This window comes from Capra hircus, chromosome 9 (genome assembly GCF_001704415.2).
Source record: "Capra hircus breed San Clemente chromosome 9, ASM170441v1, whole genome shotgun sequence".
NCBI lineage: Eukaryota > Metazoa > Chordata > Mammalia > Artiodactyla > Bovidae > Capra > Capra hircus.
This window is the reverse complement of record NC_030816.1, coordinates 20,083,186-20,109,862: the sequence shown is the minus strand read 5'-3', so window position 1 is coordinate 20,109,862 and position 26,677 is coordinate 20,083,186. Positions and strand designations below refer to the sequence as shown.

General features: G+C 40.2%; 1 protein-coding gene across 1 annotated transcript in view; it reads left to right on the top strand.

The window, feature by feature from the left end:
* SLC35F1 (solute carrier family 35 member F1) overlaps positions 1 to 26,677 on the top strand; it is a 407,298-nt gene that overhangs the window by 117,666 nt on the left and 262,955 nt on the right. The window lies entirely within an intron of this gene.

The window sequence follows — 26,677 nt, the reverse complement described above, 5'->3', positions numbered from 1 at the left end:
GGAAAAGAAGTGTAGGTAGAAATTTCTGAAGATCAAGATCAGTTCAGTTCAGTTCAGTCACTCAGTCGTGTCCGACTCTTTGCGACCCCATGAATCGCAGCACGCCAGGCCTCCCTGTCCATCACCAACTCCCGGAGTTCACTCAGACTCACGTCCATCGAGTCAGTGATGCCATCCAGCCATCTCATCCTCTGTTGTCCCCTTCCCCTCCTGCCCCCAACCCCTCCCAGCATCAGAGTCTTTTCCAATGAGTCAACTCTTCGCATGAGATGGCCAGAGTGCTGGAGCTTCAGCTTTAGCATCATTCCTTCCAAAGAAATCCCAGGGCTGATCTCCTTCAGAATGGACTGGTTGGATCTCCTTGCAGTCCAAGGGACTCTCAAGAGTCTTCTCCAACACCACAGTTCAAGATCAAGATAAGGTATCTGAAAAGGCAATAGTCAGGACCAGCGACATATTTTGCTGGACACAATGCAAAGTGAAAATATTGAGCTCCTTCTTCAAAAACTATGAAATGCAGGATGGTGGCGAGAAAGCATTGAGCTAACCCGGGGGCCCTTCTGTACACGTCGCATGCTCAGGAAGCTGGCCTGGCAATGGGGAAATGATATAGACTGAGGAGAACACAGTCACTGTGAAAATTTGGATATTTCTCTTTGAACATCCTTTTCCTTCCTTTTCTTTTGTCAAACCTATAAATAACTAAGGTAATAAAAGTGATGGATGCTAAGGAGGTTATGGACATGGAGGAAGTTCGCTGGCATGATATATTTGGGGGCTGACCCTCACTATTTATCTCTGCCAATTTAAATGGAAAAACTGATCTCTCTGGCCTCAAGCCCTATATCACTGTCTGTGTCTGCTCTGTGACAGCCCCGATGAGTTCTCAAGCAATATTAATTTGAAGGTTATCATTTTAAGCACATTTTCCCTCAAATCCTCTATTTTCTCAGGAACATATGAAGCTTTCTTCTTCGTTCTTTCCTGTCTCTATGAATCTACCTGGATGTTGGCTTGCTTGTGCTGAAGAAAGAGGGATTACTCGCTAGCATTTTTGAAGAATCCAGGGAACAAAAAAACAGTTTGGGGAGGTGAGAGTTCTACCACTGAACCACCATTGCATGAAACAGATTTTGAGATCAAAGTTGAGTTAAGTATGCTGGTCCCAGTGAGTCCTAGTTTCTGCAGCAGAATTTCTATTGCAGACACATAAACTTGCATCCCTATTTCCCTTAATTTCAAAGAGCCTGCCCTTGAGAGGGTGTCGGGTTACTGGGAGTCAAGCTCTCTATCCTTATTTGAAAGGCAAATGTGAAATTATACTCAGATTTTAGATTTTTTTTTAGCTAGAATGAATTTAGAGATAAGTGATTGTGAATTATAATCTTTTCATTTTATAAATGAGGAATCTGAGACCCAGAGCTGTGATTTGCTTCACATCAGTCAGCTGGAAGGTATTGACTTGAGAGACTCTAGAGGAACTCTTACAATATCCCAATATGCTCTGTTATCTTCCATCCTAAACAACAACCAACTACACAGAACACAACCCTCTCCCAGTTCCTTCCACCACTGTATCTCAAATATTGATAATAATTTATTCAGGAAGCTCATTAGGATTTTTTAAACAGATGATAATTTTAGCAATGGGAAAAAATAAGATCTTACCAATTTCAAATTTCTTTCCAATTTGTCTTGTAAGGATGTTTGTGATTAAGGACATGAAGCTTTCCTTTCTTTCTAAGAGCAAAATGTAATGTCCCATTATTTGGAAGAAAGTCAAAGTCACTCAGTCATGTCTGACTCCATGGACAGTAGCCCACCAATCTCCTCTGTCCATGGGATTCTCGAGGCAAAAATACAGGAGTGAGTTGCCATTCCCTTCTCCAAGGGATCTTCCAATCTAGGGATCCATCCCAGGTCTCCCGCACTGCAGGCGGATTCTTTACCATCTGAGCCACCAGAGAAGCCCATTATATGGGAGGGGGAAGGATTAAAGAGAAATCAGTGATCTTCTAAAGTGGAATTTATTTTAGATAAAGCTTACCACAGAATGAATTTCTGTAAATAACGTTATGCATTTTTAGTATTGCTTTCAGTATAAAATCACATTACTTCTTTGTGAAGTTAAAATAAAGGAAATCATATGCAATAATGAAGCAATTATTTTTGAATTATAAATAAAACAATTTTAGAATAGTTATTAGAAATATTAAGCTTATTTGTTTTCAGAAACTCCATCTGCCACTTTTTATCCTGGACTACAGTATGTCGAGGGAAGTATTTCTCTACAGGGTGAATTTCATGTGATAGTACTTAAATCTTTATCGCCTAGAAATATTTTTTTGTTTCAGTATAACTTGTTAACATTTGAAACTTGTGTATTTTTTCAAAAATAAGCTACATTTTATACAGTTATAGCTTTACAGGCAAATTTTCAAGGATGGTACAGAGTTCCCATTTATTCCACATCAAGTTCCCTCACGGTTAACATTCTATGTTGCTGCGGCTGCTGCTGCCAAGTCGCTTCAGTCGTGTCTGACTCTGTGCGACCCCATCGACAGCAGCCCACCAGGCTCCCCCGTCCCTGGATTCTCCAGGCAAGAACACTGGAGTGGGTTGCCATTTCCTTCTCCAGTGCATGAAAGTGAAGTCGCTCAGTCATGTCCGACTCTTAGCGACACCATGGACTGCAGCCCACCAGGCTCCATGGGATTTTCCAGGCAAGAGTACCGGAGTGGGGTGCCATTGCCTTCTCTGGGCATTCTACGCTAGTATGTTATAATTAACAAACCGATAATTATACATTATTACGAACTAAACACTGTTTTCTTAGTTTCTTTCCCAAAGTCCTGTGCAGGAGAACACGTTATTTGTGCTCACAGTTGTCGTGTCTCTCTGGGCTCCTCCTGGCTCTGACAGTTTCTCATACATTCCTTTTTTGGAATGACCTTGACAGATTTGAGGAGCGCTGGTCAGGTATTTTGTGGAAGGTTCCTTACTGAGATTTGTCTTATGTTTTTCTCCTGTTTGGACTGGGATTATGTGTTTAGCGAAGGAAAAGTGCCATTCCTATCACGCCATGTCAAAGATACATACTCTCAACTCGACTTACTATTGATTTTAGTCTTGATCAGTTGGCTGAGGTGGTATTTGTCAGCTTTCTCCCTCTCCCATTTCTGTACAGTATTCTTTGGAAGGAGTCACTTTAGCCCATATAAGGAGTGGGGATTAAGTTCCACCTCTTTGATAGCAGTAGATCTGTATAAATTATTTAGAATTCCTCTGCAGTGGGAGATTGTTCTCTTCCCTCTATTTAGTCAATCATATATTTATGTCAGTATGTATATATATTTTATAATTTTAGTTACATTCCTATGCAACTTTATTTCATTTGCTGCTCAAAGTGTTTTAGCTTTCGCCTTTGGGAACTCTTTCCATTGAATTTGCATATATTCTATCTGATAGTTTTCAAATAAGTGTGTTATACTTTCAAAAGACACCAGAATATATCTTATATAAGAATAAGTCTATTACCTTGACACAAAACAGAGGTCAATAAAAATGTCAAGTGGACCATTTTCGGTGTTTGCACCACATTTTCTGCAATCACATCAAATGCAACCTACTGTTAATATTCAGTCATTCAACAAATGTTTATTGGGTGCCTGTTACTTCAAGACACTATACTAGGTGCTGTGGGAAGTCTGAGGATGACTCACACAAAGCTCCAGCATCCATCAGCTTGCAATCCAGTAGACTAATTATGTCAGTACCCACGTAAGTCTGTTGCAGAAACTGGGGAATTGTAAGAGAGATGCCAGGCAATTCACAAAAGGCAGAGCACACCGCTGAGGATCAAGAGGATGTTCAAAAGGACCTTGAACTTTTTAGAGCATGAAATGGACCCTGAAGGACAGCAAGGATTCAGATGTGACGAAATGGGAAGAACAGCACAACCTGTGCACAGAACATAGCAAGCAGGACTTGAGGTGGGAAAATAATGGTCACTACAGAGACAGGCAAGTAGTTCAGTGTGACTGGAACTGCTAGTTATTTTCATTGTGAATTTATAGTGGGTGGCTATACTTCATTTATAGATGAAGTTCACTTTTAGCTTAAGACTTTATATTAAAGGAAAAAATCATTCTGACTTCAGGCTGTGTTAGTAAGAATGTTGACATCACACTTGAGGTTCTGCTCAATTTCTTGTTTTGTGAATACCCTTATTGTGAATCCCAGAGTTGTGGAAATTTTATAGTTTAAAATTTTTACTCCTATTTTGTTTGCCACAGGTAACTTTTAGAACCACTCTGAACGTTGATTTTGCTATTCAAAAGGTTTATAGATGTGTCATTAAGCTGACCAGTTCAGCTCAGTTCAGCCGCTCAGTTGTGTCTGACTCTTTGAGACCCCATGAATCGCAGCACGCCAGGCCTCCCTGTCCATCACCAACTCCCGGAGTTCACTCAGACTCACATCCATCAAGTCAGTGATGCCATACAGCCATCCCATCCTCTGTCGTCCCCTTCTCCTCCTGCCCCCAGTCCCTCCCAGCATCAGGGTCTTTTCCAATGAGTCAACTCTTTGCATGAGGTGGCCAAAGTACTGGAGTTTCAGCTTTAGCATCATTCCTTCCAAAGAAATCCTAGGGCTGATCTCCTTCAGAATGGACTGGTTGGATCTCCTTGCAGTCCAAGGGACTCTCAAGAGTCTTCTCCAACATCACAGTTCAAAAGCATCAATTCTTTGGCGCTCAGCTTTCTTCACAGTCCAACTCTCACATCCATACATGACCACTGGAAAAATCATAGCCTTGACTAGATGGACCTTTGCTGGCAAAGTAATGTCTCTGCTTTTGAATATGCTATCTAGGTTGGTCATAACTTTCCTTCCAAGGAGTAAGCGTCTTTTAATTTCATGGCTGCAGTTACCATCTGCAGTGATTTTGGAGACCAAAAAATAAAGTCTGACACTGTTTCCACTGTTTCCCCATCTATTTGCCATGAAGGGATGGGACCGGATGCCATGATCTTCGTTTTCTGAATGTTGAGCTTTAAGCCAGCTTTTTCACTCTCCTCTTTCACTTTTATCAAGAGGCTCTTCAGTTCCTCTTCACTTTCTGCCATAAGGGTGGTGTCTGCATATCTGAGGTGATTGATATTTCTCCTGGCAATCTTGATTCCAGCTTGTGCTTCTTCCAGCCCAGTGTTTCTCATGATGTACTCTGCATAGAAGTTAAATAAGCAGGGTGACAATATATAGCCTTGACGTACTCCTTTTCCTATTTGGAACCACTCTGTTGTTCCGTGTCCAGTTCTAACTGTTGCTTCCTGACCTGCATACAGATTTCTCAAGAGGCAGGTCAGGTGGTCTGGTATTCCCATCTCTTCCAGAATTTTCCACAGTTTCTTGTGATCCACACAGTCAAAGGCTTTGGCATAGTCAAGAAAGCAGAAATAGATGTTTTTCTGGAACTCTCTTGCTTTTTCGATGATCCAGCGGATTTTGGCAATTTGATCTCTGTTTCCTCTGCCTTTTCTAAAACCAGCTTGAACATCTGGAAGTTCATGGTTCACGTATTGCTGAAGCCTGGCTTGGAAAAATATTTTCAGTATGAAGATGGTTGGGGACAGAAGTTAGCAAGGAGGCTGGGATGAGAAAAATAAAAAAATTACCTTCTCTTTTCTGGTTTTTAAAACATCTTGATTATTTTTTTAAAAAGCCAGGTTTATTGAGGTACAACTTATATGCAGTGAAATTCACCCTTTTTAGGTATGAAGTTCAATGAGTTTTGATAAAAGTATTCAGTTGTGTAACCACCACAACGGAGAGAGAGTGAATGCATTAAAACACTGCAGAAACTTTCTGGTGCCCTATAGTAGTCAGTCCCACTGCCTGACCCTGGCAACAACTGGTTAGATTTCTGTCTTTGCTTTTTTCCAGAATGAAATAAATAGAATATGTATAGAATCATACAGTATGTAGCCTTTTGTGTCTGGTTTCTCATAGTTAGAATAATGCTTTGAGATTTGTTCTTATTGGTGCATATGTCAACAGTTTATTCTTTTTTATCATGGAAGTGGTGCATTTTATTTGTTTATCCATTCAACCCAGCTGATCAACATTGGCTTGTTTCCAGGTTTTGGCAGTTGTATAAAAGCTACTAGAAGCATTCATGAGCAGGCCTTTAAATGGATGTATCTTTTTTTTTTCCCCCATCTGTGGTAAATACCTCAGCATGCGATTGCTGTATCATATGGCACATATTTGTTCAACTTGGTAGGAAACTGTCAAACTGTTGCACAAAGGTAGTAGCATTTTATAGTCTCAGCAGCAGTACACGAAAGTTCTAGTTACTCCACATTCTCACCAGTACTGGGGATGGTGAGTCTTTTAAATTTTTACCCTTCTTATTGGTGTGTAGTGGTATCTCACTTTCCTAATAAGTTAATAATAATAAATATCGTCTCATTTGCTTATTGACCACCCATTTCTCCTTTATGGCAAAAGAGCTGTCAAATCTTTTGTCCCCTCCCCCACCTAAAAATCTTCTTATTGATTGGATTGTAGGAGTTCTTTATGTAATCTAGGCGTAAGCTCTTTATCACATACGTGTTTTGCAGTTTTTCTTCTCAGTCTGAATGTAGCTTGTCTTTTTAGTCACATGGTAATTATCTTTCAAAGAACAAAAGTTTTTGATTTGATAAAGTCAAATTTATGTATTTTCTTTTATGGCCCACACTTTTTACGTCTTTTATGATAGTTTTCTGCCCAACCCGAAGACATCACAAAGATTTTTTTCCCATTGTTTCTTCTAGAAGGTTTACTTTTAGGTGTAGAATTACACTTAGTTTTATGTCCATTTTGACTCAGTGTTGTTTAATGTGGTACAAAGTTATAGTTTTATGTTCATATTTTTTTTTAATTCTCAGATTTCATATTCAAATCCCAAATCCAAAATCTATACCTGACTTTTAAATTTTCTTATATACTGTGGCCGGCTCCATCCTGTTAACTCATGTGATAGTTTGATTGGAATATACGGACTGGCAGACAGCGCACCTTCAGCGGTAAATGTCTCTGTTTCCCATCTCTTGTATTGTTTTTTCTTCTTTTCCACTGTAGTTAATATCGGTGAGACTTTATTTGTAATACTTTTTCTATCTTTCAGTTTTAGTCTTTTTCAAAAGATGCAAAGGCTCTGGAAAGAGTCTAGTGAGATCAGTGAAAATAAGTAGTTGGAGGGATAGTCATAACTGTGGAATACAAAGAGAAATAGAGATGATTAACACAGAGGAGTAAGAATTTAGGTGAGGGAGAGAAGCTTATATTTCAAGGAATCTGGCTTGCATACACAGGACAAATTAGAAAGGGCCATTGTAGAGCCACCCCACTGAGACCAGGTTGGTCAGGTTGTCGTTATATTCCACAGGGGGAAGAAAAGCAGGATAGGGAACGGAGAGGGGCCAAAAGAACACAGTAACCATGGAAAGAGTGTGCAACAGTGAGAACACTGAAGAGCAGGGGTAGGAAGGAAAATAGAGAAGAAAGAGAAAATGGTAAAGATAGAGCCAACATTCAAAGTTTTGTCGACAGGGAAAGTGGTATGTCTAGGGGGCAGAAATGGGAGGGGTGGGGATGAAAATCCAGCTTAAGAGGATGAAGATGCTGGATTTTTAAACTATACTCTTTTGCAAAAAAGTAGCAATTGGCCCCATCTAAATTGGTCTTTGGAAATATAATTTGAGATTTAGTTTAGAGTCATGAGATCATTACAGCTGTGAAGATTGAAAATAAAAGATCAATCTGAGGACAAGAAGAGTGGAAAAAGAAACTTTAACTTTTGAAGTGTATCTAGTTAAAAATGAGAGGGTAGATCGGAAACAACTGAGGAAAACAAAGAAACAATATTGAGAGAACTAGCAGAGGAAAAGGGAGCAGGTGGTCATTAAACAGATGGAGATGCTTCAGGAAGTGCTTTAGATACAGAGTAGTGATCAAGAAGAGTAAGGGTCTACAAAAGACAATTATATTCATTTAGAAGAATGACTTTGGTCATTTTTCCTAGAAGGAAAAAGAAAGTAAACAGGGGCACCATCTCTTAGCTGTGTTCCCTAGCTCGTGTGTCCTGATAGCTATTAATAAATGCTGCAAGATTAAATATTTTGTTTACAAAAGTTTAACAAAGTTAAAAATATTTCTTTACTGAAAAGGATTAATTTTTTTTAGTAATACTTGGCAGCCTTCAAGATGCTAATGTGAATTGTTATTGTTTAGTCTCTAAATCATATTCGACTCTTTTGCGACGCCATGGACTATTCCTCTGTCCATGGGATTCTCCAGGCAAGAATACTGGAGTGGGTTGCCATTTCCTTCTCCAGGGGATCTTCCCCCACCAAGGATCAAACACAAGTCTTCCGCGTTGGCAAGTGGGTTCTTTACCACTTTAGTTAATGTGCATGACTGAGCTCTAAAGAAGAGGATTATACTATCCAACTTTTCCTACTTACTGGTCTTTGTATCCTTTTTCCTCTTTTTTCTTCCAGTGAGGGGAGAGAGAAAGTAAACAAATAAGTCAATAAACTTTATAGTATACATTTAGTGTGAAAAGTATTTTGGATAAAAGTAGAGACAGGGCATACATATGTGGAAGAGGTCCATTTTAAGGGTGGCCAGGGAAGGATGACATTAAAAATTAGGAGGAGGTGAGAAGGCAAACCATGCTTCCCTCTGGGGGAATCACATTCCAAGTGCAGCACTGCAGAGGCTAGAGCAGCCTAACACGCTTGCAGAATGACAAGTAAAGCTGGAAGGGGAGAGTAGGTGGAGATGTGGTCAGAGATGTGTGTCTGGTATTGTTCTAGGCGATGCCCTGGTGGCTCAGAGGTTAAAGCGTCTGCCTGCAATGCGGGAGACCTGGGTTTGATCCCTAGGTCGGGAAGATCCCCTGGAGAAGGAAATGGCAACCCACTCTGGTATTCTTGCCTGGAGAATCCCATGGGCGGAAGAGCCTGGCAGGCTACAGTCCACAGGGTCACAAAGAGTCGGACACGACTGAGCGACTTCACTTTCACTTTCTTTCACTTTTGACGGTGTGCAATTCCTGGGCCTGGGACACTGACGTGGGATAATCTAGCCTGGGGTTTGGTTCTGTTTCCCATCACTGTCAGCAGGCCAGTATCTTACCTCGCTGCTTCTCATCTTGGCTAGTGGCTCATGGCCATAGGAGGAGCCTTGGCCAGAATGCTTTCTGCTCTAATCTCTTCTGAGTAGGGTGTGATTTTGTGCAGCTTTGGAGAAACAAGTAGAAGCCAAGTAGAGGATACTGCAATCTGGCTAAAGATGTCCTCAAAAAGGAGAGATTTGTTGAGGTCCTGTGATAAACATTAATCATTTCCTGGGGCTGGACATATCAGGACGTCACAAGCTCCTGCCTCAGTAAAGTGGAGTAGAAATAGATGCCTCAACTTCAAATATCCCCTACTCTTTCCATCCCTCCCTTTGCCTTTTCTCTTCCCTCTATGGCTATAAAGTAATAACAGGGATTAGACCTTATACAATTTACATGCAATGTAGGTTATTTCTCTCCTAGTAACAGTTCCCAGTGACTCCAATGTAATAAAAATGACTGTTAGGAAGGTTATTGTGGGTATTTTAAAAAACTCTTTGATATTATTCAGTCCACTTCTTTTCCCTAGGCTGTGATTTATCATCGTGCTCTCCTATAACATAGAAAAGCTATCGGCTTTAAAGGACTTTACTTATTAAATACCTTTCAGGTGCCAGCTCAGTTCCTTGACTTTCACTCTTTCAATCTATATTTTTCATAGTTTAAAATCCCTTCCCTTTAATTAAGTTCTTAAGTCTTATAATTGTTCCTATTTAGCTTTTCTCACCTTTTTTTTTTTTGTTTTAAATTTATCCACTGGGAACTGAAGTTTGCAGGTGATGTGCCGTTAGTCTTGTTTCTCTTTTTGGTGTTTTTTTTCTCCATTTTCAAGTCATTCTGGTTATTTTGGTCACCATGTTGCCTTATAAACATGGTCATCTCATTCAGCTCTCTCAAATATGTATTACCTCTGATGGATCACCAAATTTTTCTATTTCATTAAATAAATAATTGATTCCACCACTTTATCCAGAAAAATATTCTCATTTGCATTTTGTTGAATTATATTTTATTTTTTACCCATATTAATGCTGCCCTTGACTCTTTTTGACAATCTTTCTTACACCTTCTGGATTTAGAGCCCAAATAATTATCAGTGGCAAAGTAAATGTTAGCTAATGCTTTTTAGCACATTAAGATGCATATCCTTTGGATCTGGAGATTTTTACATTAACTTTAAAATAGTACGTTATTTTTGGATGCATTAACAAGACCTCCTCAGCATTCTTTCCCTAATGTTCAACTGTGTTAGTTTTATTTTAAATGTGAGATTTATAAAGGAGGTTCCATTTGGGAGAAGGACTGACGATTTTGAGACACTCAATTGAGGAAGATAAGGCTACAATAATATATTTGTATCTGTATACATTCACATTAATTTTTTTACCTTTTATTTTGAAATGTATTATTACCTTTTTATTATAATGATAAGAAATGTCAGGTTCAGAGAAGCATGACACCCAGTGCCTAGTGTAAGGTAAGCCCCAGCAGCAAGGAGATGGGCGCATCTAATCCTTGTTGCTCCCATGACTCTGGTAAGACAGGGCTGGGACGATTGAATCATTAATCGAATAAGCACTGAGACCTCTTCTGTAGAACCTGTGGATGCATTGAGGGCAGGCGTGCTTATCTGCTACATCATTATACTGCAGTATATATAATGGTGTAGTGACTGATAAGTAATAGGTCTGGCCCTACACAAAGGCAATCAGTCCTGAATATTCATTGGAAGGACTGATGCTGAGGCTGAAACGCCAATCTTTGGCCACCTGATGCAAAAGTGAAGTGAAGTGAAGTCGCTCAGTCATGTCCGACTCTTTGCAACCCGTGGACTGTAGCCCACCAAACTCCTCCATCCATGGGATTCTCCAGGCAAGAATACTGGAGTGGGTTGCCATTTCCTTCTCCAGGGGATCTTTCCGACCCAGGGATCGAACCCAGGTGAACTGACTCATCTGAAAAGACTCTGATGCTGGGAGGGATTGGGGGCAGGAGGAGAAGGGGACGACAGAGGATGAGATGGCTGGATGGCATCACCGACTCAATGGACATGAGTTTGATTGAAGTCTGGGAGTTGGTGATGGACAGGGAGGCCTGGCGTGCTGCAGTCCGTGGGGTTGCAAAGAGTCAGACACGACTGGGCGACTGAACTGAACTGAACTGACATTTGGGCTTCCTCAATGGCTCAATGGGTAAAGAATCTGCCTGCAATGCAGGAGACACAGGAGACCTGGGTTTGATCCCTGGGTTGGAAAGATTCCCCTGGAGAAGAAGATGGCAACCCACTCCAGTATTCTTGCCTGGAGAATCCCATGGACAGAGGAGCCTGGTGGGCTACAGTCCAAAGGGGCACAAAGAGTCGGACACGACTGAGCACTAGCACAGAAACTAAAGAGACATGGCAACTAAATGTGATTATTAAATGGATCTTGGACTTACCACACACACACACATACACAGTATAGTTGGGGCAATTGGGAAATGTGCATAATTATGAATAATTATTGGGAAGTGAATGGTAGAGAAGCTAATAATATTGTATCATGTTAAACTTCTTGAGTTTGATAATGATATGGAGATTTTTCTAGGAGAATATCCTTTTTCTTAGGGTATATATGCTTGAGGATTTAGGAGTGAAGTGACTTGATGTTTGAAAGTTGCTGTCAGTTGACTCAAAAAGAAAAGGGGGTGGGCAGGCTGGGACAGAGAGAGAAAGGAAAAAAGTGAAAAATAAAAGTAGCAAAACTAACTGATGAATATAGTAATATGGTGTATGTATGTGAAAGTGAAGTGCAAGTATTTGCTCAGTCATGTCCAACTCTGAATTCCCATGGACAGAGGAGACTGATGTACTACAGTCCATAGGGTTGCAAAGAGTCGGACATGACTGAGCGTGCACATATTTTTTGAATGAATGAATGAATCAATAGGGAGTGGAAGCTAAGTGTAGGGAAGAAGACAGGAGGGCCGGCAGGTGTCTTGGTTTCTAAGCACTGTTGGCTACACTCACCTCCTGATAGTAGAATGATAAAATTACTTCCTGTTACAAACTTGTTACTCTAGCGAGAATAGCAAACTTTGTGTGTAAAGGTCAAAGAGTTATCTTAAGTTTTGCAGGCCACATGTAGATGCTGTCACTTCTTTTTTTTAAACAACACTTTTATTTTATTTTATTTTTTTTTTAATTTTTATTTATTTTTTTATTTTTAAAATTTTAAAATCTTTAATTCTTACATGCGTTCCCAAACATGAACCCCCCTCCCACCTCCCTCCCCACTACATCCCTCTGGGTCATCCCCGTGCACCAGCTCCAAGCATGCTGTAAATGTAAGAATCGTTCTTAGCCTGCAGGCATTACCAAAAAAAAAAAAAAAAAAAAAAAGAACCTGAGCTGAATTTGACCTGCAGGTTGTAGTTTCTCTGCTATAGAACAAAATCATTATAAAAATTATCCAGAGAGTACATGTTATACTATGTGTTTCACCGGAGGCTGTATTATAATCGGGTCCTTCGAGGCCCTTCTATAACTAAAGTCATTTGTGTGTAGTCCAAGACTGTTACAGGATTATAAAAATAATAGCATTCTACGTTTTAGAAAAATTTTACTACTTCATTAAGATATAATTTGTAATCTTCTTACTCAGATTTTGGTGTTGGGTTATACTGACCTTGTAAAACAAGTTGAGCAGTGTCTCATGCTTCTAATTGCAAAAGTTTGTAAAAGATTGGTATTATTTCTTTCTTGAGTGTTTCTTAGAATTTAATAGTTAAAACACTTGGGCCTGAAGTTCTCTTTGGAGAGCAATTTTGATAAAGAGTTCAGTTTCTTTAATAGAAACAAGGCGATTCAGTTTCCATTTCTTTTGTGTCAGCTTCCCTGAGTTGTAACTTTCAAGAAATTTGCCCATTTCATCTAAGTTGTGTTGGCATAAAATTGTTCTTAGTAGTTTCTTATTATCTTTCAATGTCTGTAGGATTTGTGTTGATAAGTCTTTCCTATTAGAGCTTTCTGTTCTCTCTCCTTTTCCTTAATCAGTGTAGCTGGAAACCAGTCAATTTTCAATTGGTCAATTGTTGATCTTTTCAAAGAATCAACTTCTAGCCTTATTCATTTTCTCTTTTGTTTTCTGTTCTATTTATTTCCGCTTTTACCTTTGTTGTGCCCTTCATTCTCCCTTGAGTTTACTTTGCTTTTATTTTTCTAGCTTCTTAAGGTTGAACCTTAGGTTATTAATTTTAGTTTTCTCTTCTTGTCCAATAGTAGCATTTCTGTTTTCTTAAAAGCACTACTTTAGCTATATCCCACAAATTTCGATATATTTGGAGTTTTATTGCCACTCAGTTAAAAGTATTTTATGCTTTCCTTTGTGATCATGATACATATATTATTAAGAAATGTGGTTTAATTACCAGACAATTGAGGTTTTCTTCAATGCCTTAATACTAGCAATTTCTAATTCAATTCAGTTGTGAACAGAGAATATATTTGTATATTTATTTCAAATTTCTTGAGACTTGTGGTGAAACCTAGTTTCTGGCCTGTCTTGGTAAGTGCATACGTGCACTTGAAAAAATGCGTGTGTTCTGCAGTTGTAGGATGTTGTATTCTACAAATGTCAGTAAGGTCAAGGTTTTTGATAGTGTTGTTCAGATTTTTTGTCTTTGCTGATTTTTTTTACGGGGGGTGTCTATTAATTGCTGAGAGATGAATTTTAAGTGTGATTTTTTGGAGTGACTTGATTCTCACTTTACTTCTGTTAATCTTTGTTTTGTGTATTTTGAACCTCTGTTATCAAGCACAAATACATTTATAATTGTTTTTCTGGATGAATTTTTTTTATCATCATGAAACATTTCTCCTTATGTCTGGTAACGCATTTGTTTTGCTGTCTATTTTACCTGATATTAATATACCATCTATAGTCTTCATATAGTTAATTTTGCATATTATACTTTTACCATCCGTTTTTATTCCATCTTTCTGTTTTACTTTTTAAAGTATGGCTTTTTTTAGGCTACCTAGTTGAGTCTTGCTTTTAGTCCACTTTTTGTCAGTCTCTGCCTATTAATTGGAGAAGGCAATGGCACCCCACTCCAGTACTCTCGCCTGGGAAATCCCATGGACGAAGGAGCATGGTGGGCTGCAGTCCATGTGGTCACTAAGAGTCGGACACGACTGAGTGACTTCACTTTCACTTTTCCCTTTCATGCATTGGAGAAGGAAATGGCAACCTACTCCAGTGTTCCTGCCTGGAGAATCCCAGGGATGGGGGAGCCTGGTGGGCTGCCGTCTATGGGGTCGCAAAGAGTCGGACACAACTAAAGTGACCTAGCAGCAGCAGCAGCCTACTTTGGAGCATTGACATTTAACATAATATTAGGTATTTTTGGGATATTGCTTTACCATTTTTTTTTCTTTTTATCACTCAATTTTTGGTTCCTTTGTTCCCCTTTTTCGCTTTCTTTTGGATTATTTGAGTGTGTTTGGGTACTTAATTTTAAATTATGTTCTGATGTTTTGCTATATTGCTTTAAATTTTTTTCAGTTTACTTAGAGTTAATATTGTACCACTGCAGGTAAAATATAGAAATCTTGCTGTCAGATAGATCCCATGACCGTGCCCTTTTGCTATTTTTTTGATATTATGGTTGTCATATGTATGAAATCTACACTTGAAAACCCATTGGAAAATGTTTCAGTTTTTACATAAAGCAGACCATTTTAAAGAATTTAAGTGGAGAAATCCAGTCTTTAATATATTTCTAGACAGTTCTCAATTTCTAATTTTTTTTGTTATTATTGTTATTGAAGAACCAAATTTCCTTCTATTTTTCTCTTCAGTCTGAATAACTTTCTTTAGCATTTCTTATAAAACAGAACTCCTGACAAAATTTGTTTCAGTTTTTCTTTATCTAAAAATGTCCTTCTTTGGTCAGGATTATGTTGAATCTGGAGATTGATTTGGGGAGTACTGCATTTTAATGATATTATGACTTCCAATCAATGAACATGGGGTGTGTTTCCATTTTCTTAGATCTTCTTTAATTTCTTTCAACATTGCTTTGTAGTTTTCAATCTACATGTATTTTCTTTTGTTAAGTTTATCCCCTTTTGAATCTATTGGAGATGGAATTGTTTTCTTAATTTCATTTTTGGATTATTCTTTTCTAGTATAAAGAAAAAATGATTGTTGTTTATTGATATTGTATCATGCAGCCTGTCTCGACTGACTAGGTATAATAGATTTCTTTTTTAGATTCCTTAGGTTTTCTAGAAGTCTTTATCTTGCCTTTATTCCTGAATGATATAGTTGTTGAATATAGAATTTTGGTTTGGCAGCTTTTTCCCTTTAACACTTTAAAAATGTTGTTATACTGTCTTTTGACCTACATAGTTTCTGATGAGAATTCCATGATTATCTGAATGTTTGCTTCATTTATGTAATACTTTATTTTCTTTAGCTCATTTCAAGAGTTTTTCTTTATTTTTAATCTTCAGTCACATGGTTATGATGTATATAAGTATAGTATACTTTTAATTTATTCTGTTTGAGGTTTACTCAGTTTCATGAATTTGTCTTTCCTGACTGCTCTGACAGAATTTATTTTTTTTCCCCTCTATACATCCATCCACTCATATTTTGAAAACTTGCCATGTTATTCATTGAACATTCACTATGTACCAAGCACTGTGGTAAGCATTAGGAATACAAAGATAAGTAAGACATTATCCCTGCCATTGCAGAGCCCATTATTGAGTGAAGATGATAGTCATATGAGCAGATGATTATGATTGAGCATGATGAGTGCCATAACTGATGAGAATGGAACATGTTGATCGGGGCACAGAAGAAGAAACAGCTACTTCTACTTGAGTAGAGATTCAAAGGATGAGTAGGAGTTCGTGAGGGGACGTTGAGGAAGGCTGTCTCAGACCATGTGTGAATATGCAGAGACATCAAAATGTGAGGAGTAGACCTGGTGAGTTCGATCAGTGATGGAGATCAGGTGATGGAAATCACCAAACGCTTGGGCCCTGAGTTGCAGGAGCTTGTACAGAGCCTCCCACGCCTTGCATGGAGTTTAGACTTCAGAGCTTCAGGAGGAAGAAAAGAGGACAATGTTACCTGGTGGCAGTATGGAGGAGGCTCTTAGGGAGAGAAAGAGGATGGTGGGTCATGTTGGTCTGGTGGAAGAGTCCAAACGGATGATGATAAGCACCTGAATGTAGGTGGTGACAGAATAAATGAACAGGAGGGGCTGACTTAAGGGACAGTTCTGCCTTAGAAACTATCAGTGTTGGTGACCAACTGAAATGTGGAACATTTGGGAAAAGGCAAGCTCTGGAAGGCTGGCTTGGGAGAAAGTTGCCTTTGTTAACTGAAATAGAAAACAGAGGAGGAGCATTGTAAAAGGAGAAAGAATTAGTTTCATTTGGAAAGGTTATGTTGGCAGTTTCTGCAGTATACCCCAGATACCGATCTTGCTTATTTTGTTTGCAGCTCAATTGCTATTTGGCATCTGCTGTGATGTATGCTGCGTGGTTAGTGTTCTGTGGATAAGGATGACTTATGTCACTAGGCGGAACGGTGCCCGTGAGTGAACGGAGCCATGTATTTGACTTTCCAGCCTGCTCTTCAGCAGTACACACGTGGCCTGTCCCTAACAGGTGCTCAATAAATACATATTTTAAAGAATAAGTAAATATAATCGTAACATTGATGCCTCTTTCTTACAAGTTGCTTACCTATGATTTTGGACCTTTAAGCACTAACAGAACATTAACTAAGCTCACTGGTTAAGTGCCAGCCTGGGTTTCTGCTTGTGTCTACCTTCACTCCTGAATTAGAAAGAGTGGGTGACTGTGTAAAATAGCTAGCTAGTCGGAAGCTGGTATATGGCACAGGGAGCTCAGCTAGGTGCTCTGTGATGACCTAGAGGGGTGGGGTGTTGGGGATGGGTGGAAGGCCCAAAAAGGGGGGGATACATATATGCATATAGCTGACTCACATTGTTGTACAGCAGAAACTAACACAACGTTGTAAAGCAATTATATTCCAATCAAAAATAAATTTAAAGAAGAGATAGGAAAACGGAGTGAGTCTTATCAGTAGCTCTTTCACAGAGGAGAACTCTGAATGGGCCTTTGTATTTTCCTTAAATGGACTCTTTTTATGATTTGTATAGGAGAAGGTGATGGCATTTTGTGGCATGTAAATGGTACCTCTTCAAGGTTTCAGGTAAAAAAGAGGGAGGGATCATGTCTATCTTATTTTCAACTGTTTACCTAGTATCTAGAGGTGCAAACATTATTAAATATTTAGCAGATTGAAAGTGAAGTGAAAGTGTTAGTAGGTCAGTCATGTCCAAGTCTTTGTGACCCCATTGACTATAACCTGCCAAGCTCCTCTGTCCATGGGATTCTCCAGGCAAGAATACTGGAGTGGGTTGCCATTCCCTTCTCCAGGGGATCTTCCTGAACCAGGGATTGAACCCTGGTCTCCTGAATTGCAAGCGGATTCTTCATCACCGAGCCACCGGGGAAGCCCCCATTTAACACATTAGTGAATGAACATAGAGGTTTTCATATTTAATTGGTATTTCTATCTAAACCTGAAATCAAGGGTGTTAGACATATTCGCTCACACTCAATCCTCGTTTTGTTCTGAAACTTCTTCAAATGTGTTGTACAGCTCTGGAACGTTTTAGAAATTTCACTTTCTGACCTTTGTCAGCTCTCCCAGAAAGGCATTGTGAAGAAATATCCTAAAGTCCTTTGTTGAGGTCGACAGAAAAAAATTGTTTTTCTCCTCTGTCACTGCTTTCAGAATTGCTTTTATAAGAGGCCTTTGGGGAGAATCTGATTTTCTCCACTGTCTGTACAGGCTTGACCTGTTCCCCTTGGTTTTGACAAGTCCGTGCTGATTACTGACAGCCGAGGGCGGCGAGGATGGTCCGCGCTCTCCTGATTGCCCTGAATGCAGCAGCCGGCCACTCGCTGTGGGCTGCCAGGATGCCCCCCGCCGGGTGCAGGCCTGCCACCTGCCCGGATGTGACGGGGAAGCCCTTGGGCAGCCACAAAACAATGTTCTCTTCAGTTTGGTCCCGATGCTCCGCGCACAGGAGACTCTTGCGGGTTCCCGTTCTGCCTGTCATCCGTGGCCATGATGGGCTGTTCCGGGGTGTGAGGAGCCTCAGCTCCACGCTTAGGGCTGCCTTCCGGGGCTCCTCTCCTTTGCCTGTCTTGTCCTTCCCTGCCACCTGGTCTTCCCGTCTTTCTTCTTGTCTCTAAACAGTTCTTTGCTTTCCTTCCATTTCTCCAGACTCTTTTTACCTCCATGAGAGTGGCCTGAAATTCTTCTCCAGGGTTTTTCCTTTTGGATCAGCAAAGGTGTTTTCTGAGTCACCAACAGCTGAGAGGCCCTGACAGGAGACCCCGAACATTTGCTTCTCTTTCAGACACACCTGGGTCAGCCTTCGTGGGGCACAAAAGAATTGACCCTTAATAGCCCAGATAGTTGAGAATTACTCAGGTTTTTTTTGAAGGAGGGAAAAGCAACACAGCTCACAGCTGCATTTTAAAAAATCCTCTTTCTACTTTTGTCTGTTCTCTTCACACCCCAAACTGTTCTCTTCCCCATTCAATTAAACTTTTTTTATTCCTCAATATCACCCTTTTCTTTCTTGGCACTTTATCATGAAGCAGAATCAACCTTTCTTTCCACAAGATGTTCTCCTTCTAATTTTGGAAGAAAGAGAGGGAGCTAGGAGCTATTGGAGAAAGAAAGCTTGTGAACATCCTTCATGTGATAAATTTTGTACTATTATAAAATACAGCAATCTGTTTTAAGTAAATACTTCAAGATGAAGTCTTGCATACACTACTAGATAAGAAGAAAGTTTTTCAAGAAAATAATTCCAGATTATTTGTTATGCCATTTCTTTCAAAGGCAAAATATGAATTGTCAGAGAACTGTCTCCTTGTCTGACATATTTACTCTCAAATGATTGGCTTTGTGACATTAGAACTGGTGAAATTTCACATTTTGGAATTGTGTCTTCCATCACAGGTTGCATCACTCATCATGGAGAGATTTTGAAATAAGATATGCTTTGCCACCAAGAAGGAAAAACATATAAGAAAGCAATAGTTCCTGGGCTGCTAGCTATAAACATAGCAATTTGTCAGTTGTCTTAGTTAAGAAGGTCTAAGATCAAATTCACTAGATAGATGCTGTTTATGGCTCGAGGGGCAGCAAGGGCACAGCACAGAGCCTGCCTTATAGGAAGCTCTTGATGGATGTGTACTGAACTGAACTGATAGAGAAGCTTTGAAGTCCAGAAATTTACTTTTGGACATTTAGCTCCCACAGCTATTTGTCTTAATTTCTGAAGCCGCCTCTCACATTTCTCTTTCTTTTCCCAATCAAATTTGCACAAAAACCCTCACACTTGACTCCTGTATCTTTGGAATTCACTGGGTATTTTCTGCCTGGGTGTATATGAGCTTCTAAAAGGAGGATGAAGGGGCAATGTCTCAGTGCATGGGGCCCACCCCAACAGCCTAGATGTATACTTAGAGATGATGCTGATGATTTTATTCCAGTGAGACGTGTATTGGAGGAACTGCAGAAGGATGCTGTAATCATATGGCCTGATTCATTTTTCTCCTTCTCTTGACATTGTCTTCATTTGTTCATTTCCTTAGGTGTCTGTTTTATCTGGGACTGATACTCAGGTCAGTTAGTGGATGAGAAAATCGGTGGTTGGACAAGATACTTTTTTCATGACATTGTGACTCAACAAGATAATCATACACCTGCTATGTTATAAAGTACTTGAATTATTTGAAGCCAAATACTTCAAATGCACAGGCATTTAAGGAAATCTGTGAGCACTTTCCTACAATATTGCAGGAATCTACAGACACATGTGCTTTTGGAAAATGTATTGGCTTTGTAAGCAAAGTATAACATTTTTAACACTGTGACTAACTTAATGCCTTTTCATACACTGTTCATCGCAAAGTAAAATGTGATTTGTCTCCAATCTGACTCTCCTCAAAATTGAGTAATGACTGTGGCATGTCCTTCTTTGGGATTGGAATGAAAACTGACCTCTTCCAGTCTTGTGGCCACTGCAGAGTTTTCCAAATTTGCTGGCATATTGAGTGCAGCACTTTAACAGCATCATCTTTTAAGATTTGAAATAGCTCAACTGTAATTCCATCACCTCCACAAGCTTTGTTTATAGAGGCATCCAGTCCCATTACTTCATGGCAAATAGACGGGGAAACAGTAGAAACAGTGGCAGACTTTATTATCTTGGGCTCCAAAATCACTGCAGATGATAACTGCAGCCATGAAATTAAAAGACACTTGTTCCTTGGAAGAAAAGCTATGACCAACCTAGACAGCATATTAAAAAGCAGAGACATTACTTTGCTGACAAAGATCCATCTAGTCAAAGCTACGGTTTTTCCAGTAGTCATGTGTGGATGTGAGAGTTGGACTATAAAGAAAGCTGAGCACCAAAGAATTGATGCTTTGAACTGTGGTGTTAGAGAAGACTCTTGAGAGTCCCTTGGACTGCAAGAAGATCCAACCAGTCAATCCTAAAGGAGATCAGTCCTGAATATTCATTGGAAGGACTGATGCTGAAGCTGAAAATCCAATACTTTGGCCACCTAATGTGAAGAACTGACTCACTGGAAAAGACCCTGATGCTGGGAAGGATTAAAGGCAGGAAGAAAAGGGGACAACAGAGAGTCAGATGGTTGGATGGCATCACCAACTCGATGGATTTGAGTTTGAGTAAGCTCTAGGAGTTGGTGATAGACAGGGAAACCTGGTGTGCTGCAGTCCATGGAGTCACAAAGAGTCAGACACAACTGAGCGACTGAACTGAACTGTGGCATGTCACCAATCAGTGACAAAAATGTGATAGTGGCTAAAATTTCATAGTACCATGAAACCAATACCAGTTCTATTAATGAGACTCCTTTGCGTTCCTGTCTATTCTCAAATTGATTAATGACACTTCAAATGTGAGGTTCATAATGTAGTACTGATTACAAAGTGCTTTTTCAAAGGTAGCATGGAGATCTGGGCACAGGCTGTGAAGCTGATCAGCTTGGGCTTGAATTTCAGGTACAGCCTTCACAGCTGTGACTGCGGGTATGTGGCTAAGCCTTCTAGCTTCAGTTTCCTTACCGGATAAATTAGGGCAATAACAACCAATCTCAAAATTGAGAATAAACCAGAAGAAATACATAAAGTTCCCAGTATAGTGCCTAGAATATTGTGAGTACTTCACATATGATTGGAGTTAGTAGAGCAGTAAGCAGGGATTACCGTTACACCCATCTGTCAGATGAGGAAACGAAGTCCCTTTGCTACTTGCCAAAGGTCACACAGCAATTTAGAGAGTAGAACTTGGCCTCCATGTAGGATCTCTGACTCACATTTTCCAATTTGAAGATATATCAAGATCGATTTTATCCACATTTTTCAATTGGATTTTTGAGACAGGAAGGAAGTTGAATTAGATTTTATGATCTCATTGGAAAGAATTTCTATCCATTTTCCTCCCTGTTTTCTCCTCCAGGTTCCCAGAGCTTCATCTGATCTCTCACTGTCCTGTCTCTGGGGCTGCCATCTGACCGCTCTCTTTTCTTCTGCTTGAATCAGCAGCACCCCTCAGGAGTGTAGGGGTGGGGAGGTGACTGGGTGCTCAGCGGTGAAGCCTCTCCTGCGTAGGGATATTCTCTCCTCTGGAATCCCAGGCTTCATCCACTTGAAATCCAAGTGAAGAGGAGGGCATTGGAAGTGACCAAGACAAGAAAATATTGATAAACAAGGAAACAGGAATTTCTTAGGCTGATGATAAGTGGCATCTGCTTCAGGGGAAATGGGCCATCTGAGAGCCCAGGACTCGGAGCCATAGATTTTGGGTTCTATCCCAGACTGAAATTCTATCTAATTGGGCAAGTCATTGCTCCTGCTTGTGTTTAGTGGCTTTCTCTGAGAAATTAAGGGGCTGGTCCGGCTCTTGGGTTGCAAGCTCAGAGGTCCACAGACAGGCAGGTCATTTGTGTGGACACAGTGGGCCAAGGGAAAGTGCTTGTGCACAGTAGTGTGAGTGGTGGGGTCTGTGAGGGGTTGGGGGCTGCATCTGCTTATTAGCTCCAGGCGTTGCTGATCTAGAAGAGAGGACCATGATTGTCCAAAAGCAGATCCTGAGGTTAGAGTTTGGGGGTGTGTGTGTGCTCACTCAGTCGTGTCCAAGTCTTTGGGACCCCATGGACTATAACTGGCCAGGCTGCTCTGTTCATGGGACTCTCCAGGCAAGTATACTGGAGGGGGTTGCCATTTCATACTCCAGGGGATCGTCCCAACCCAAGGACTGAACCTGCATCTCCTGTGTCTTTTGTGTTGGCAGGTGATTCTTTACCACTGCTCCACCTGGGAAGCAGAATTTGGGTGCTGTTAGTTTATTTGGGAGTGGGTCCCAGGAAGCATAGTGAGGAAAAGGCAAAGTGCAGCTGAGAGGGATGAAAGCTAATAAAAGATGCATTAACACAGAAGATTTTGTAGGGTGAGACCACTCTGTGTGATACTGTTATGATGAACACATGTTGTTAGTAATATATATATATATATATATATATATATGTTTGTCCAGACTCATAGAATGCAGACCATGGAGTGTGAACACTTGTGTAAGCTATGGATTTGGGTGATAATGATCTGTCGATATAGGCTCACTGATTTTGACAAAGGTATCACTCTGGTGGGGGGTGTTGATAGAAGGGGAGGCTATGCACGTGTCGGGGCAGGGAGTATAAGGGAACTCACTGCAGTTCTGATCAACTTTGCTGTGAACCTAAAGCTGCTGTCAAAAATAAAATTTTGTTTTTTAAAGTGTATTAATGCGTGTGAGCAACCTAGGTTTAATCAGCCTTGAGAACCTCCTGAGAGACTGCTTATGGCATGACCCAGAATCATGCTCCTGAGGACTGTGAGGCTGGCAATGATAACTGTACGCAGGGAGATAGCTTGAAGTGGGGACCTTTTGGTTAATAAGGGAATTGCCCCTGTAAGCCATAGCAGACGCAGTGGGTATATGGGTGGTCACCAACTAACAGTATCTGCTACCTGACCTTTTGCTTTTACGAGAAGCCAGAAATCTTACTTTTTATGGGAAATTCCTTGATTTTTAAATTGGCCACTAAGCCAATTTCTTATCACCCAAAATGATCAAATAAAAGATGTATATGTGCCGCGATTCACGGGGTCGCAAAGAGTCGGACACGACTGAGCGACTGAACTGAACTGAACTGAACTGATGGGCCATATTTGCCCACTGGTCATCTGGGTGGGAACTAATGCTAAATGTTTTCCAAGAATTGTATTACTTAGTTCTCAAAGGAATAAAAAGGAGATGGCTGCCATCATGACCCACATTTTAGAAGAGGAAATGGAAGTACACAGAGTTTATGACTTGTCCAAGGCCCAATAGCTGTTACTGGAACGAGGATGTAAATCCAGTTGGCTGAGCTGCTGCAGCTCATAGCCCTGAATTTCACTGATTGCACCCAGACCTAAAGTTCATGGGGAGGGACAAACCAAAGTCCCACCAGCAGCTGACTTTGCCCCATGTAAAATTGAACTGAAGATTTTAGATCACTTCAATCTGTGATCCTGTGATGAAATGATTTCCAAAATGAAAATTCAATGCTGAAAAACACTTTTTCTGACATCAATTTTAGTCTCAAGGTATTTCGTTAATACAAAAGTAACTGGGACCTAGAAGAAAAGGCACTCGTTAAGCTAAGTCTGGAGACTTGAACGAATTTTCATTAAGGAAGCTTTGAAAAAAAAAACCAGGAAAAGATGTGTTCTCAGAAATTCTAATAATTATTACACACATATTTTTTCAGCTGAACACAGGAAGGCAAGAAGCTTTGCAAAAAAAATCAAACAAAAACCCACGTTCTATTTTAGTTCCTGAAACTCTCTGCTGTTTTGCTCGCCCATCAATTCAGCCTGATGGGTAGTTCTATTGTAGACATGTCAAGGTGGGTTGTGGCAGTTTTTCTTCTATTGTTCTTATCTTTACAAATGTTAGACACAAAGAATTTATAACATCCTCTTCAATTCAAATGGGAATTATGTTTGTAGACATAAAATCTGTGCATTCATCTCATAAATTTGGTGCTCTCTGTATTGGCTTTGAGCCCTTGAGGGATGACTGCAATTACTAAGTGTTTCTAGAGTATTAGGTTTTATGTGAAGCATTTGAGCAATATTTAGCAGATATGAACGTTCCGTGGTTGTCTTTTTACTCTTTCCAAGTAAAAATAAAGTTGGCTGACAAACTTCATAAAGAATTCTTCAAAGACTGAGCTGTGCCTCTTTGAAAGCAAATGTTTCTTTTTTTCCTGGACGTTATTAGCAAATACACATGGTGTCTTCCACCACAACATCCATTTTTGCAATAATGCGAGTTTACAAACTGCAGAAGCCTTATCTATGGGTAATTCTAATAATTAAGATTTACAACCTGCACTGGAAATCATACCAATAAACAAGATGGTAGCTGTTTTCAGAGAATTCTGCATGTATTGGGGGGGGGGATAAAGGCAAAAAACAAGAATAAAACAAAAAACCTGACAATTGTATTACAGTGCAACAGTGCAGTGATAGAAGTCCAGAGACACTGAAGGCCTACAAGAGGGGAGCAGCTAACCTTGGGGCTTTCCAGGGGGCTCGAGTGGTAAAGAACCCGCTGGTCAATGCAGGAGCCTAAGGAGATGTGGGTTCGATCTCTGGGTCAGGAAGATCCCCTGGAGGAGGGCATGGCAACCCACTCCAGTATTCTTGCCTGGAGAATCCCATGGACAGAGGGGCCTGGGCAGGCTACAGTCCATAGGGTCACAAAGAGTTGGATACTACTGAAGCAGTTTGCACACATGCAGCTAACCCTGACTGTGAGAGGAAGGCACAGGACGAGGGAAGACTTCTTAAGGCTGAGGAAGAACAGAAATTATCCAGTCAAAGGGAGAAAGGCAAGAAAGAGTGATTTAGGCAGAGAAAAGGATGGATTTAGAGGGCTGGAGAAAAGCATAAGGCTTGAGGAACTGAACGAAATTCCCTATTGAATCCTAGCTGGACCAGGGGCTTAGGGACCAGGAGCTGAAGGAGAAGATGGGGTCATCCAGGTCATTATATGAACCATGTTTCTGGAGCTTGGCCTGTGTCTTAAGCAGAGTGAAAAGGCATTAAAGTGAGGATCAGCTGGAGGTTTCACAGAGCTGATGAAACCTCTGTGAAAGGGCAATCCCTCGTTCTGTAACTAACTTGACAGATGAGTCCATTGACATCTAGAAGATTTTCCCCTTCTACTATCAAATTAAGTTATAGAAATACTGTACACGTTTCATTAAAAGAATCGTTCATGTGAAGAATTTGTGCAGTCTGGATTTAAAATGTACTTTAAGTTTCCTAGTTGTCTGGTTTGTCTATATCTTACTGTTATAAAAGCTGTGTCTATTTAAGAATTATACCCATTTAATTATCATTATGAATCTGTTTCTCTTAGAAACATATTATTTAATTTTCAAAAAAAAGAAGCTTCGAGTATATTTCCTTTTGTTCCTCTATTTAATATGCACTGATTCTTTCCAAGGACCCATTGTAGAGTCAGCCCTGTTGACAGCTTTGCACTTGACTGTTGCTTAGTACCTCACTGAATAATTGAGTAATTTTCTAATTATACATTGTAATGAGTGCGATGTGGTGTGTGTTTTAAGAAAAAAGATAAATAGGAGAATGTTCCGACTGTTGTCATTAGAAGAAAAATTAATTAATACTAAGTACAAATTTGTCATTTGCTGACCATACAGCCATGCGCAAGTGTAAAGTATGTTATACCAGTATCTTGTAATTCATAGTATTGATGAGGAACCAGATGACACATGGGAGAAATGAGGAATAATAGATGGCAGATATTAAGAGCTGAGAGTTATGGTTGAAACAACATAAAATGTGATGGAGGTGTAAAGAAGGAAGACCTCAGAAAGAGCCAGAATCATTACGGAAGTGTGCAGGAAGGATACTCAGTGTAGTTTGCCAGCCGATTTGGGTGTTAATAGCTTGTCTTGCCGGGGAAGGTTTTATGTGTGAAAATAATCTTGATGCTTATCACGGTGCCAAGGAGAACAGAGTGGTGATGATCAGGAACTAAATATATGGTCTCAGTATACTTCTCATCCAGGACCAAGCACTAACATTTTGCTTTGCCATGGTTTGGATCCAAACCGCCTTCCTAGTTTTATCAAGAGCCCATCGCTCCCAGGCTTGTCTCCAGCCTGCCGTACTTCGTGACTCCTAGAGATCGATCCTGCCTCCTCACATTTCACTCATTGTGTGTACGTGCTCGTGTTCACTCACATCCGGTTTTTGCAACCCTACGGACTGTAGCACCCCCAGGATCCTCTGTCCA